We start from the raw sequence: 12427 nt of genomic DNA, 5'->3' as shown, positions 1-12427 counted from the left end.
CTGAAGTATCTGGATTTTTTTTAAGTTAAGTCTCTCAGCTCAAGAGTTTCTCATTTCGAGCTGACAGATCGCGTATTCCTTTTCCTCCACCTGTTTTTCTCGTAGCCTTGTAGATGAACTGTTTTTAGCCTCATAGTTTAAAAAAATATATATAAATATATATTCATTTTGACATCCAAATAGTTTTCTTTGTTTTGAGCCACAGTGAATGTGTCAGGGGATATTCTGAAACTTATTTCACTTTCAACAAGATTTTCATCACTCTGGTGGAAACACTTGGAGAGGCGCGCCTTTTCTGGCTTCCTCCTCGGACACTATTGTTTCCATCAGAGTTTGTCATGCCTTAGTGGTGCAGGCTTGTCTCCTACAACATCATCACCACTTTCTCTGCTTCACTTGGAGTGAAGCGGGCTCAGCTGTATGCAGATTGCCCAAGCCTGCTGGGATAGAAAAAGTTACTGGCATATTTATTGTGGTAACAACAAAATAAACCTGTGCATATGTTTCAAAAATTCAACAGTAATTTTGCATACATTACTTTTTTTTTTTTTTTTGTGCAGGGCAAGAATGTAATGTTTAAGGAGAATGAAACAAGATATGAGACAATTATTCAGATTGTGACAACCAAACCTTTTGCCGTGGACCGTTTGAAATCCCTGTGTTGTCCATGAAGATGTTGATTAAACATGACTGCTCTGAAACATCTTACTGCCTAAGGGAGGCAAAGTGGAAGAAGGGAGGTGAGTAAGCAGAGAGAGTGAGAAAACTGAGGATTGACTGGGCAGGTTTGTACTTGAAAGCAATGAATGAGCATCCTTTCTTGTCTTAATCTGCTCCAGTTAGGGAATTATGCTATAGAAGTTAATACATTATCCACACAGAAGGTGCATTCAAAGGATATTTGACACGTTATTGCCACTACAGGCCCAGTTTTACTAGACACATCTTTATTTCCTCATTCATCTTGCAGTAAGAGCTAGAGTAAAGCTGGGAATTAGAAATATTTTTCTCTCTGCAGAAGGCATCTCTGAGCGTGTAAGTACAATGTTTACCGTTAAGTACTTTACACAAGCCGCGTTGCCTTTGCTGCCGCAAGTCCTCCCCCACATTTCTCAGAAAACATGTTCAACCTGACAGGGGTGAATAGGTGAGGTGGATTTGCATTTATTTACAAAGTATGCACAATGTTTCAGGCATATTTTTGTGCACATACTGTTGAATGAAAAATAATTTGCTTTTGCATGACTTTAAGTCCCCCAAAGAGTGTCCTTATTCAGCATTTTTTTTTTTTTAAACAGAAGTAGAGTAATTTATTTTTTAGCTACACACTGAAAGTGTCCATGTTTTATTTGTTCTGGGGATTTACATAATGCAGTATCATATCCTCTGTGTCCACTCTCCACTCATCTGTCTGCCTCTTCTCTTCACCTTCCTTTCCTGTGAAAGGGAGAAGCTGCAAAGGTGGGTGGAGGCATGCCAGAGGGTACTGGCATATGGCTGGGAAATCGTAGCGCATTTTTGCATTCACCTGTGTTTTGGGACCATGGCCTGCATTCTGCTTTGCATCGTCAAACCAAAAGGAAAATTACAAAATGGAAAACAGGAACGGGCTACTGGGCATTATGTTACTGTTGAATAGAGTGAGAATGTGCATACGTATACTTTCCATCATTTCAGGGCGCACAGACACGCTTATTTCGCTGCAGTGTGCACAGACATGGACTTGCCTGATAAAGGACCCCTTTGCTTTGTTTATTTTGTTGAGGCACAGTGTTTTGGGGTTGTGTTCAACAAAGCATTAGTAGCTTCAATGGCTTAAAAAAAGCTAAAATGGGGTGTCTCTGCTTGCTTGGCTCCCTGTGGTGCAGAAAATGTACAGTAGCTCTGTGTCAATGTAAACAACTCCACCTGTGTTTGCATACTATTACTTGAAACAACCAGTTAGAAAAGGGAAAGCAAAGGAAGCAGAATGAAACTGCAGGCTGAAGACTAGCCAGAATGATTTCGCTGCAGGAGATATTGTTACGTTAATTTAGTGCAAAGCCTTTAAAACACAAGCTAAAAAAATGTGCTTCAAACATCATGCGTCTTCTTGTAATGTTTGACAATAAAGGGTGTTTCCCAGGAAGAGAAAGTGGTTGCAGAATGTAAATGCAGCTATACTGAACATAACCAACAGTGAGATGTCATTTATGAGTTTGCTCTGCACTTGATGCTGTTACTAAGACTTCATCTTGTTGAGATTTTCTGACTCGGATCATGATTTTAGATTTGTGTCTTGGATGCATGTGATCAACCTCTATAAACACAGAATCAGAGCTTCTTAATTGAAAAACTGGCGTATTGCTCCTGTTTGTCAGCACCTTGATCGTGACTCATCAAGGTCACAGGGTCACACTTAATTCTCAAAGGGTTCCCAGTACCAGTGAAATGCAGCATTCCCAGCCTCTTTTATAAAACAAAGGAAGAAACGGGGAGGTCTGGGATTTTTGCTTGTGATACCGAGTCAGACAGGAAGAGAAGAGGAAGCTGGAAGGGAGTGACGGAACCGGAAGACAAGGCTGTTTTCGTAGGAGTGAAGGGCACCATTTGCCAGAGAGAGGTATAAAAAAAACAAACCCACTGAGAACATTTGCACTGGGCTAGTTAAGGAAAACTGAAGACCTGGGATCAGCTGACTAACCATGCTTTGGTGATCTCACCGGATCTGCATCTACATCCTTGTAGATGATGTAGGTGTGTGTTGAAGTGTAATACTCCAGACTAATGGGAAAACACACTCTTTCTTAGTGGGTCCTAGGCAGACTGAAACAGCAGTGAACCAACCACCAAGTGTCCTAATTAGCCCACTTCAGCATGTTATTCTGCCCCAGCTGCTCCTATTTATGTTACTGATGAAATGCTGAATGGGGCTTTTTTCCCCCCCCTTGGTTACATTTTCTCGAGGGTAGCAAATAGTCGATTTTTATCGTTTTTCTCTTTCCTGTTATTGCAGTTTTTTGCTGGAGTATGATTATATGTTTTCTCTACTGCTGATGTAGTTTATGGGAAGCAGCACCAGCAGGGCTGTTTTGTTTGGCTAAAAAGGGTGGCTGCTAAGTACTCAATCCAGTGTTTTGCCTCCCCATATCCCCCAACTAAGAAATGACAGAATCTGGTGATAGAGAGAAATACTCTGTTTGCCCACTGCTGTGTTTATGGTGACTCCATTGTGGGCTTTAGTTTCATCATATATTCTGCAATAGCACACTAATCATTGAAAGAGTTCAGTGAGATTTATCTGTTGAATGCAGCGAGCTGGCCTACTTGTTGAAACTTCATTTTACTGCTCTACTAAACCTGCAGACTATGATCACATTTAAAGTAGTGAAGCCACAGCATTTCTCCCTGAGCTTCATCATCTATGTGTGCGGCCTAAAGAAAGAGTTACTGAGGGAGAAGCTGCCACAGAGGAATTCAGAGTCTTGGTTTGGCATTGGTCATAGTGACCAAGTTAGGAAAGCTCGTTTCTTTGATTTATGTTCATTTATTATTCCTCTGTCTGTTTTTGAGTCGTGTCTTTGTTTCTCTTGGTCTTTCCTTTCACGCTCTCCTCTGTTTATTGCACTTTTCTTTTTTGACTTTCTGTCTTTATGTCTCTTTATGTCTCTCCATCTGTCTCCTAGGAGACAGATGGTAATTTTAATCATCGTTCTAGCAGAGATTAGTCTTTGATCAATTTTAATGCTCAGAATACAACCGCTACATTTAGCTTGAGAAAGGGGGAGGCTGGGCTTGTAAAAGTGATTTGGTGACTAAGGAAAGGCAGAATACCCCAAGATAAGTCCTCTATCCAAGTATTTCTCATGCCCAACATTATACATGCAGTCAAAGCGTTGTTAGAATTACAGTCTAGTTAATACTTCAGCTGGATTTGGGAAATTCGTTCTCTGATTTTTTTTTTTTTTTTTTTTTTTTTTTTTTTTTGTATTTTTGTTTGTTGTAATACCCCGTTGAGACCTACTTCTGTACATGCAAGTATATGCGATTACTTCTACGCTATGCCTTCCAGAGATCCAAGCCTCTTTGCTCTTTGGGTGACTATATCAAGATGTCGTACAAGAACACTACTGACAGACGGTTATATAAGGCTGGGTGGCCACATATAAAATATGGTCTCTGGTGTCTGCCTGAAGAATACAGATGGCCTGCCTGTCTACATGTTATATCTGCAGCAAGAGCAGGGAGAGAGACTCGGGAGTCTCTGGCCTGTGAAAATGAGTGTGAAGCACTTATTCCCAGAATGGCTATAGTAGCTCTTCATACAGCTCTGACACACTCAGAGCAGCTCTGTAGTCACAGATCGTGTACATTATAGGCATTTCACACACATGCTTTGCTTGTAAATAATATTGGTGTGTAGTTACTGTGGTTACATCAGTCAATTATATTGACATTTAGGCTGTTTACATTTCCGTAGTTCATCAAAAAGAGCAATACCCAGCCCAGAGCTGACGCAGCAGCAGAGTGGACCAAGCAACAAGCAAGATAGCCAAGTGAAGTCTCTAGATCTTTACTATTCCCTGGTCGTTTGTGTCCGTGGCGCCGCTTTCAACCTGGCGAGTATTGGATCTCTTTACTGATCCCTGTACTTCATCACAGTGCGTATGCTGATGCTTGGAAAAATTGATCTAAGCGGCCTGGAAGATGTGTACTATATGCCTAATACACAGATTATGAAATGCTTTTCAGTGATCAAAATAAGAACTTGGTCAATAGCCTGATGACTTTTGAAAGAAAATGGTTAATTAGTCTTTTTGTGGCAGCGAAACAAAAAATAATTATTGAAAGAAAATATAATTGTTTGAAAGTGCTTCAGCCAGTCAACACATGAGTAAATGGAGCTTTTTACATCCCAACACTCTGTGTAACGCAGCTTGTAGGACTCTTCCTTTATCTCTCCAGTATATGGAAATTGTCTTTTAGCTCCACTCGTATGCTTCAGCTGTGGCTGTATGAGACACTAAAAGATAACATTCCCATATTAAAGCAAAGTCCTCATAAGGAGGTTGGCATGGGTGGGGCAGGATATTTTCAAGAGACCCTGGTTCATTTCACATTTGGTCCATTTTGTTTTGCACTATTTTTTTTTTCTCCCTTGCCTTGCTTTTTAAAAGAAAACCTTACTAACATTAGGATTAGGAAACATTCATGGTACCGGTTCAAACACACTCCTTCGAAAGTAACCCTTCTTGTTGACAAATGACAAGTTGGAAGTGACCCCTCAGTATCAGGTATGTGATACCTTGTCCATCAAAGTAGACAGACAAGGTTATCACATACAGTAAGTGGCATCTTGTGTGTAAGGACGTTTCGCCATCAGTTTTGACAGACACCATGAAAGTGGGCTGAATGAGCAGAATATTAATAATCTAAGTTTATGTATCTGCATCGCAGGTATAAGGACTACAGAATCAATGGAACATACAGCCACTAGTTAATATTGCCAATAGCAGTTAACAAGACAAATAGCAGCAGATACCAGAAACCAATATTTTCACCATTTCTAAACTGCAGCACAAATCTGCAGTATGCTCTACTAAAAAAGTGTTTTGGCTTATATCTGTTAGATTATACATCTGTGATCAGCCAGTATCGTTAGTCAACGCTGACTGTTGTGCAGGCAGCATTCTTATCAGATTTGCTTGTACTTCAGCTGCATCATGTTTTATTTGTGTACTAGAGTTTTTCTAAATAAACATCTCATATGTTTAGCAAAGTTTATAACAATCTTTGTTCTGTGTGTGTTTATTTGAAAAGTGTTTGCCTTGGTGATATGCCTGCTAGATTCTCAGGACACTATCTGACAGGAAACCAGCAAGTGCTGATTTTCCACCGTATCCCAGCCAGAACTGCATCCTGTACGGGGCTCACATGGAACAGGCCGGAAGGCATGCGTGTGTGCTTCAGCACTGATCCAGCAATTCACTCAGTCAGTCATCTGGCTTGCTCTCTGTGCTCTGTCCCATCATATTCAGTCCTGTCCTGGCATAGCCTGGCAGCAGCTGCTGCACCCCTGAGGACGATCAGGTGGATTGTTATACGCCCACCATGCGCAAGACTGAGTTAATGCTTACTGCAGCACTCACTACTGCTTTATTATTCATATTCATTGCAAACCCTAGTTGGACTTGCATGCAAATGTAGTGTAAGCTTTCCTGCGAGCTGTGGTCTGTAGTAGCAGTGTAACTTTGCTTTGCTTTGTACTGCACTTTACCCATTTGAGAAATGTTTGGAAAGCTTTCAAATCAGCCTTTGAAATTAAGCATTTCTTAATTGATTTAAAAGTAAAGATCTCCTAGTGGAGCAAAGTTTGCAGGTGGTTGCAGTTTTGTTGTGGGAACTGTGGCACATTTGGGTCCAATTCATCTCCTTTCTGCTCGCTTTATACCTGATGATTATTTTCAGTGTACAGACAGACAGTCACTACCTTTGTTTTTGTTTGTGGTCTGTTGTGCACAGTCTTGACAGTAACCAGGCCATTCTGCTTGCTCGGCATGTATCCTTCTGTGTGAATAAGCACCCAATTTCCTCACCACATGCTGTTATTGCCTCTCGTCCAAAGGGAGATTGGGCTAAGTAACTAACCACAGACTGATTTTGTGGTGTTTTATCACCCCTGATGAAATTAGAAGGGCCTTGACCAGGCTGAGGTAGAGAGAGAAACAGACTGAGAGAACAGGAGAGAGGTTGAACCCTGCTCAGCTGTGTGATAATGCATCTGTTTTATGTGTCCAAGCAAAGAGCTCTCGAAAATAGGCTTTAATGGTCCTTAGACAGTAGTGTGTATTCGAGAGGCACACAACATTATGCTTGTGGTCAAAGCCGATTGTGAATACAATGGGTAAAAGTTTCTTTTCATCCTGTAGGGGTTCACAAAAAATACCACAACATTAACTTAAGTTTGCTTTGATACTTTACTGGTCAAATGTTAATTAGATTACCAGACAAAAAATGAGTTACATATGTTTATAGGTTTTTTCATATGTTTCCATATTAAGGTCACAGGTTTTAAAGTCTCATTATCTTTGCCACTGTAAACAGAGACACTGTTTGCCTTTGGTCAAACTTCAGTGTTTATTCAGGTTTTATTGCAAAAAGGATTGGACTTTGTGAGGACAAAGCATGACTGTTATACTTCTGCACTCACTGTGGCAGGAAAGAAGAGTGGGTCATTAGGGTTAGGCGGTTTAACTTCTCACAAGTGCTGCCATTGCAAGGTAGCAGCCTTACGTTTGCGATAAGACAGTCCAGTGTGTTTGTACAGAACTGCGGCTGACCCTTTTAAGAGTTGGGGTTTGAGAGAACTGAGATCTGTGCTGAAGCTTAGAATGGAAGGAAAAAAAAAATCATAGACCCAGTGTGACAGCTGTAGGTTCATGCTTTCAGTGTGACAGCAAAAAACATTTCACTTTTGTAAGAAGAAGCATTTGTTTATACAGTCTTGCTGTGTTTGTTAAAATTTCCATGGAGGAGTGTGGCTAGCTGTAAACAGAATAGTCCCAAAGAAAGCTGTCTGCTGTCCTGGATAAGCACAAGGAATTAAATCAGCCGCATGCGCACTGACACAGACAGAACAACAACTCGTATAAACGCAGCATGTACACACTGCGGAAATGAGCAACTGAGTGACTCTTGTGTTTATTATCAGACAAAAAAAACATGACTCATAAAGTTCATGGAAGAGCGATGGGTGTTTATATGATTTTTTTGCATAATGTAGTTAGTTCCCTCCCCCCCCATTTTTGTCCTTCAATGTGCATCCTGCCAGCCAACTCTTCTGGCATTCAGAGCATTCACAGAAACTGAGGTCACATGCTCAACTGTTATTTTAATTGCACTGGGATATTATTGATTTTTAGCATTGATAGAGCTATATCTGGCACAGCAGTATAAATTTCTCTTACATCACAGATCACATTCTCACTGTTCTAAGTTACACCACAGCCCTGGTTGTTGGGCAATACTTGTCGCTATAATCAAAATTAAACCCACATACTACCTTATCTATAGCCTATCCTCTGTAAACCATGCAGGGATCCATAGTGACCATGTTTGTAGAGCAGTTCAACAGAAAAGTGTGTTTCCTGCTGAGTTTATAGTGCCTGGTTGTTAGCCAACCCAGAGTAGCCTCATCCTTTCAACCAGCGTGTGATTACAGAGCTCCAGGCTATATCATACAGTCCTTAGATGAAACGGTAGCAGTAGAAAATGAAGGGATTACTTTGACTGACAGGATGCACATCATTTTTTCCTCTCCTCCAAAATCTCTTGTATAACCATTCCTTCTCCCCCTCTGCATTTCCTGAATGAAATAACAGGTCTCGTCATGTAATGAGTAGATCTATTATACATTTAGACCAAAGAATAGTCCTGTGTAGATTTCACTCATCTTTGACCGTCTTTGACCTCCTCATTCCTTTCACTTTTTGATTGATCTTCCTGTAGCCTGAGTGTGCCAGCCATGTTGTGCCAATGTTCTCCAGATAATGGAGAGACCATGCCAACTTCTAGAGTTATGGCTGCCGTAGTCTCTAACAGCCTTGTCAACTAGCAGCAGTACTTGACATTCTTTCTCTTTTTCATACACCATCATTGATTCTATCCCTCTTTTGGGTTTCGGTTTCCCTCTGTCTCCTTCTTTCTTAGACCCTTTCAGCATTAGTCACCTTGACCACTGAGCCATGCCTTAGGACTATGATCCCAGTTGAACAAATGATGAAGCTGTGGATGGAGAAAATTCATATTACTACACATTATATGGAAGGTCTTCCTGCAGTGTTTCACACACATATGGAACATGTATGGAAGAAGTACTTAAATTCACACACATCTCCCCACTTGCAGATCAGTTTGCTGGTGTTTTACTGTGGATTTGGCATGATATTTTTTTGACAGAAGGTTCAGTCCATCGGTGCCTTATTCTGACTTGGCAGCTGCACACCAAAGGTCAGAGTCCATGCTTTGTTTAGCAGACTGCAGCTACAGGCAGATAACGCCTCTGCGGGGAAAGTCTGCTGATTTTTTTTTTTCTTTTTTTCTTTTTTAAGTAAATCAACGCAAACCAGTACACATAGACACATGCTATGATGATGCAGCTGCTTGCATCCACACACGCAGTTTGCGCTGGAGTGTGGTATTGCTTGGTTTAATGTCATCTGTGTCTTTTTTGGTTCGGCTGCCTTTACCTCTCTTATGTTTGGTGCTACAGCACAGAGTTTATGCAATCTGATTTCACCAAGGCAAGACGAACTGAGCCTTTCATGCATTTCATTTCTACTCACAAGACGCGCAATTGCCCACTCGTTCAGACCAATGCCCCTTTAGCTGTCCTTTGCACCTGCTACCTGGCGCACCAGCCAAGTTCTACATTTTGCCAAGTTCATTTGTCTGCTTCACCGACTCTTAAATTTGCATTGAGATTTGGCCACTATGAAGTTGCCTTAGATATGAGAAGAGCTATTGGTAGTTACGAGTTTCAAAATATTCGCTTTGCTGAACTGCCTAAATTCATAATGTCATGTAAGAGATCAGATGAATTGATTTTATTCAAATGCTTCTTTCTCTGCTCAGTTCACGATAACCTCTTGAAAGGACAAAATGCTACTGTTTTTACAGGTGTTCAAAATATTGTGAGCTGTGTGTTTGCAAATTTCCTTTCTTCAGTAATTCATAGGAAAGTGATTCAATTTCAGATACGCAAACCACTGAAACACACCCCATCTACTTTAACTTAAATGGATCTCTCCACATCTAGCTTCCATTATACTATTATACAGACTTTCAAAGTGCGAGGACAGCGCAGCATCCACCACGTGCGTCAAAAGTAGTTAAGGTCCTTCGGTTTGATAAAATGTGTATGATGTCAATCAAAAAAAGCCTGATTCAATTTCAATCTGTGTATGAGCTGAGGTAGATATCTGATCCTGTGGTCTCCCCTGACATCCTGCTTTGTTTGTTTTCTTTGCCCACTGAGGATTTGCTCTGCTCTCACTAAGGCCCTTTACAATTTAGATTTATGGAAATGCCTCCTAATAGAAATCTGCTCTCATCGGATGACAGACAGCAATGATGAGACGTACACCACATATGACTATGCTGGGATTGATTGAGAAGATCATGCCTCAGGATTCATCCTTCAAATGAACAAAAGCATGTAGAGCTTTGTTAGTTTTGTCAGTCAGAGCAGAATTGAGAGGGAAAAGGAGTAATTCATTTACATTGAAGCTGCCACTATGTATTTGTGTATCTTTCATTGTAGCTGTGGATACGTACGTGTCTAAGCTTGCATGAAAGTACAAGTTTAAATGTGTGCATGCCTGTGTGTTAGGAGAATGTAGCGGCTGTGGGAGCGGAAAAATATAATTAGAGTAGCAGTGACACTGTAATCTCTTTAGTAAATGTTACTGGTTTTAGCTGCAATACCAGTGTGTTAAGTTTGTGAAGTGGGAGTGGAACTGTGTAGAGACAGGGTTAAAGGGAAGGATTAGGTACACATGCCCTTGTTTGCACTGGGGAATAAGCGTCTATGCTAAGTCTTGACTATACCTGATGAAAAATGTTTTTATGTAAGTTTGTGGTGGGTTGTTCTAATCATTTTTATGTGTTTTCATTAAAATAATGCTAAAGCTGGGGCACGACTGTGACTGCTTTCAACAAATGCAGCTCATTGACAAGCAGTTCAAGGCCTCTCTGTACGCCTCTAAACTCAGATGCTCATGAGCAAGTGCACTGATATGGGTCACTAACAAAGATAGTGCTATTAAATACTGGATGCAAAGTGCTCTGTCAGAGTGCCCAGAGAGCTCATGCTTAATTGTGAGCAACTGTGCATTAATTTACTATGCATCGCTAAATTGCAGCTCTTTCAGCCATAGCTCAGAGCCTCACACATATCATGTCAAAAGACAAACAACAACTAAATGGCTTATAAAAAGGTCAAATTAAAACATTTACACAGTGATGGTTTTAATTTAGCAGCTCTGGACTATTTTTTTATGTTATGAGGAAGGCTTTAATGACAGTAATTTCCTCCTGGTTATTAGGGTTTATCTTTATGGTGGAATTTTGAATCGTTACACAAGAAAATATTGGGAATAACCAACCACGTCCAACATCACAGCACAGGAAACCAGACAGAATTAAATGATAGTTACTGGAGGGCTTGTGGTTTCTGAGGGTGTTTTCCCTTTCTGTTGCTATTGGGTCGTAGCAGGAGAAAATGCTATGTTTCCTTGCAGTGGCTGGAAGGATGGATGACTGGAGAATAGTTTTCCTGGAAGCTGACAGATCGTAATGGCACTGGAACAGAGGAATTCATTTCCTATTGTCACAGAAGAATGTATGAATATAACTCCAGCTCAACAACATAAGATACTAACGAGGCCTCTCATTATTTCTTTTCCTGATAGCAGAAAAGAGAGAAGACTAATAGACAAACCTCTACTGCTAATACTTTTTATCCATTCCTATAGAAGGAGATTTCCCTTTGGGGAATATAAAACTTTTTATTTTTACTGTCCAAATTGCCACATCCACTGAAAAGTTTACCAGGAAATGAATAAAAAAATCCAACATATTTTTAAACCCTTAACTGTACTTTTCCTAACTAGAAAGTTGAGGAAGGTTTGTTCCAAATTGTCTCTTTGATTCGAAGCATATCACTTTCACTTAAGCTTTCAAATTTCATGCTTTACATTAATCGTTGAGGGAATAACACATTAATCCAAGGCATGAAATTACAATCTCCCATTTCCTTTTTTTTTTTTTAATTCAACAACAATGGATTCAGCACCATAAATGGATTTGGTTTACATTCTTTATCTTCTGCAGTACAATTGCTGTAAATATGAATTTAACAGATGAAGCAAATTTGGCTAGAGTGTTAAGAAGCTTAGGATGTAGAGAGAATAAACTGGGGGAAAGCACAAAAGCAGAAGACCTGCTGCCTATTTGAGGGTGATGGAGCTTTAGGGCTGCTCCTGCTTCAAAGACAAATTCCTTCTCTCCTGTGCCATTTTGCTAGTTGCTGGACTACCCTCAGGCTGTTTCTTCCCAACCATCATTGAGGGTTTACTTAGCTCTCGTTTTGCATTTCGCCACTCCTTTATCCTTGTCCTGTACCTAATGTCGCTCTTTTGCATCTTTTTAAAGTGCTACAATCCAGCTCTTTTGGCCACAGTTGGCATTGTCACAGCATCATGCCCAGTGGCTGGGGAAATCACCAGCATTTCAGCAAGAGACCCACAACCAGTCACAGTGACAGTGCACATGCAGCCAGTGGGACCAGTTTGTTTAACAAGCACTCTGAAGCAGCCTGGCTGAGTGTGCCAACACAGTGTTTTGTGTGCCTGACTATTCATTATGAATGGGAAGTTTTGCAAAAACT

At 40.6% G+C, this 12427-nt stretch overlaps 1 protein-coding gene across 7 annotated transcripts in view; it reads left to right on the top strand.

Moving 5' to 3' along the window:
• The window catches only part of plxna2 (plexin A2), a 260056-nt gene that overhangs the window by 103851 nt on the left and 143778 nt on the right, over positions 1 to 12427 (top strand). Inside the window, exon 1 of one of the 7 annotated variants that reach the window (XM_082519548.1) lies at positions 689 to 740. The exons of the other annotated variants lie outside the window; for them this stretch is intronic. The gene's annotated coding sequence lies outside the window, so the exon portion shown is untranslated. Of the gene's footprint in view, positions 1 to 688; positions 741 to 12427 lie in introns of those variants that run through there. 7 annotated transcript variants of the gene reach the window in all.

Source organism: Aulonocara stuartgranti (assembly GCF_965226115.1).
Source record: "Aulonocara stuartgranti genome assembly, chromosome: 20".
In the NCBI taxonomy this organism is placed as follows: Eukaryota; Metazoa; Chordata; class Actinopteri; order Cichliformes; family Cichlidae; genus Aulonocara; species Aulonocara stuartgranti.
The sequence above is the reverse complement of the archived record's forward strand: the minus strand, read 5'-3'. Positions and strand labels throughout refer to the sequence as shown.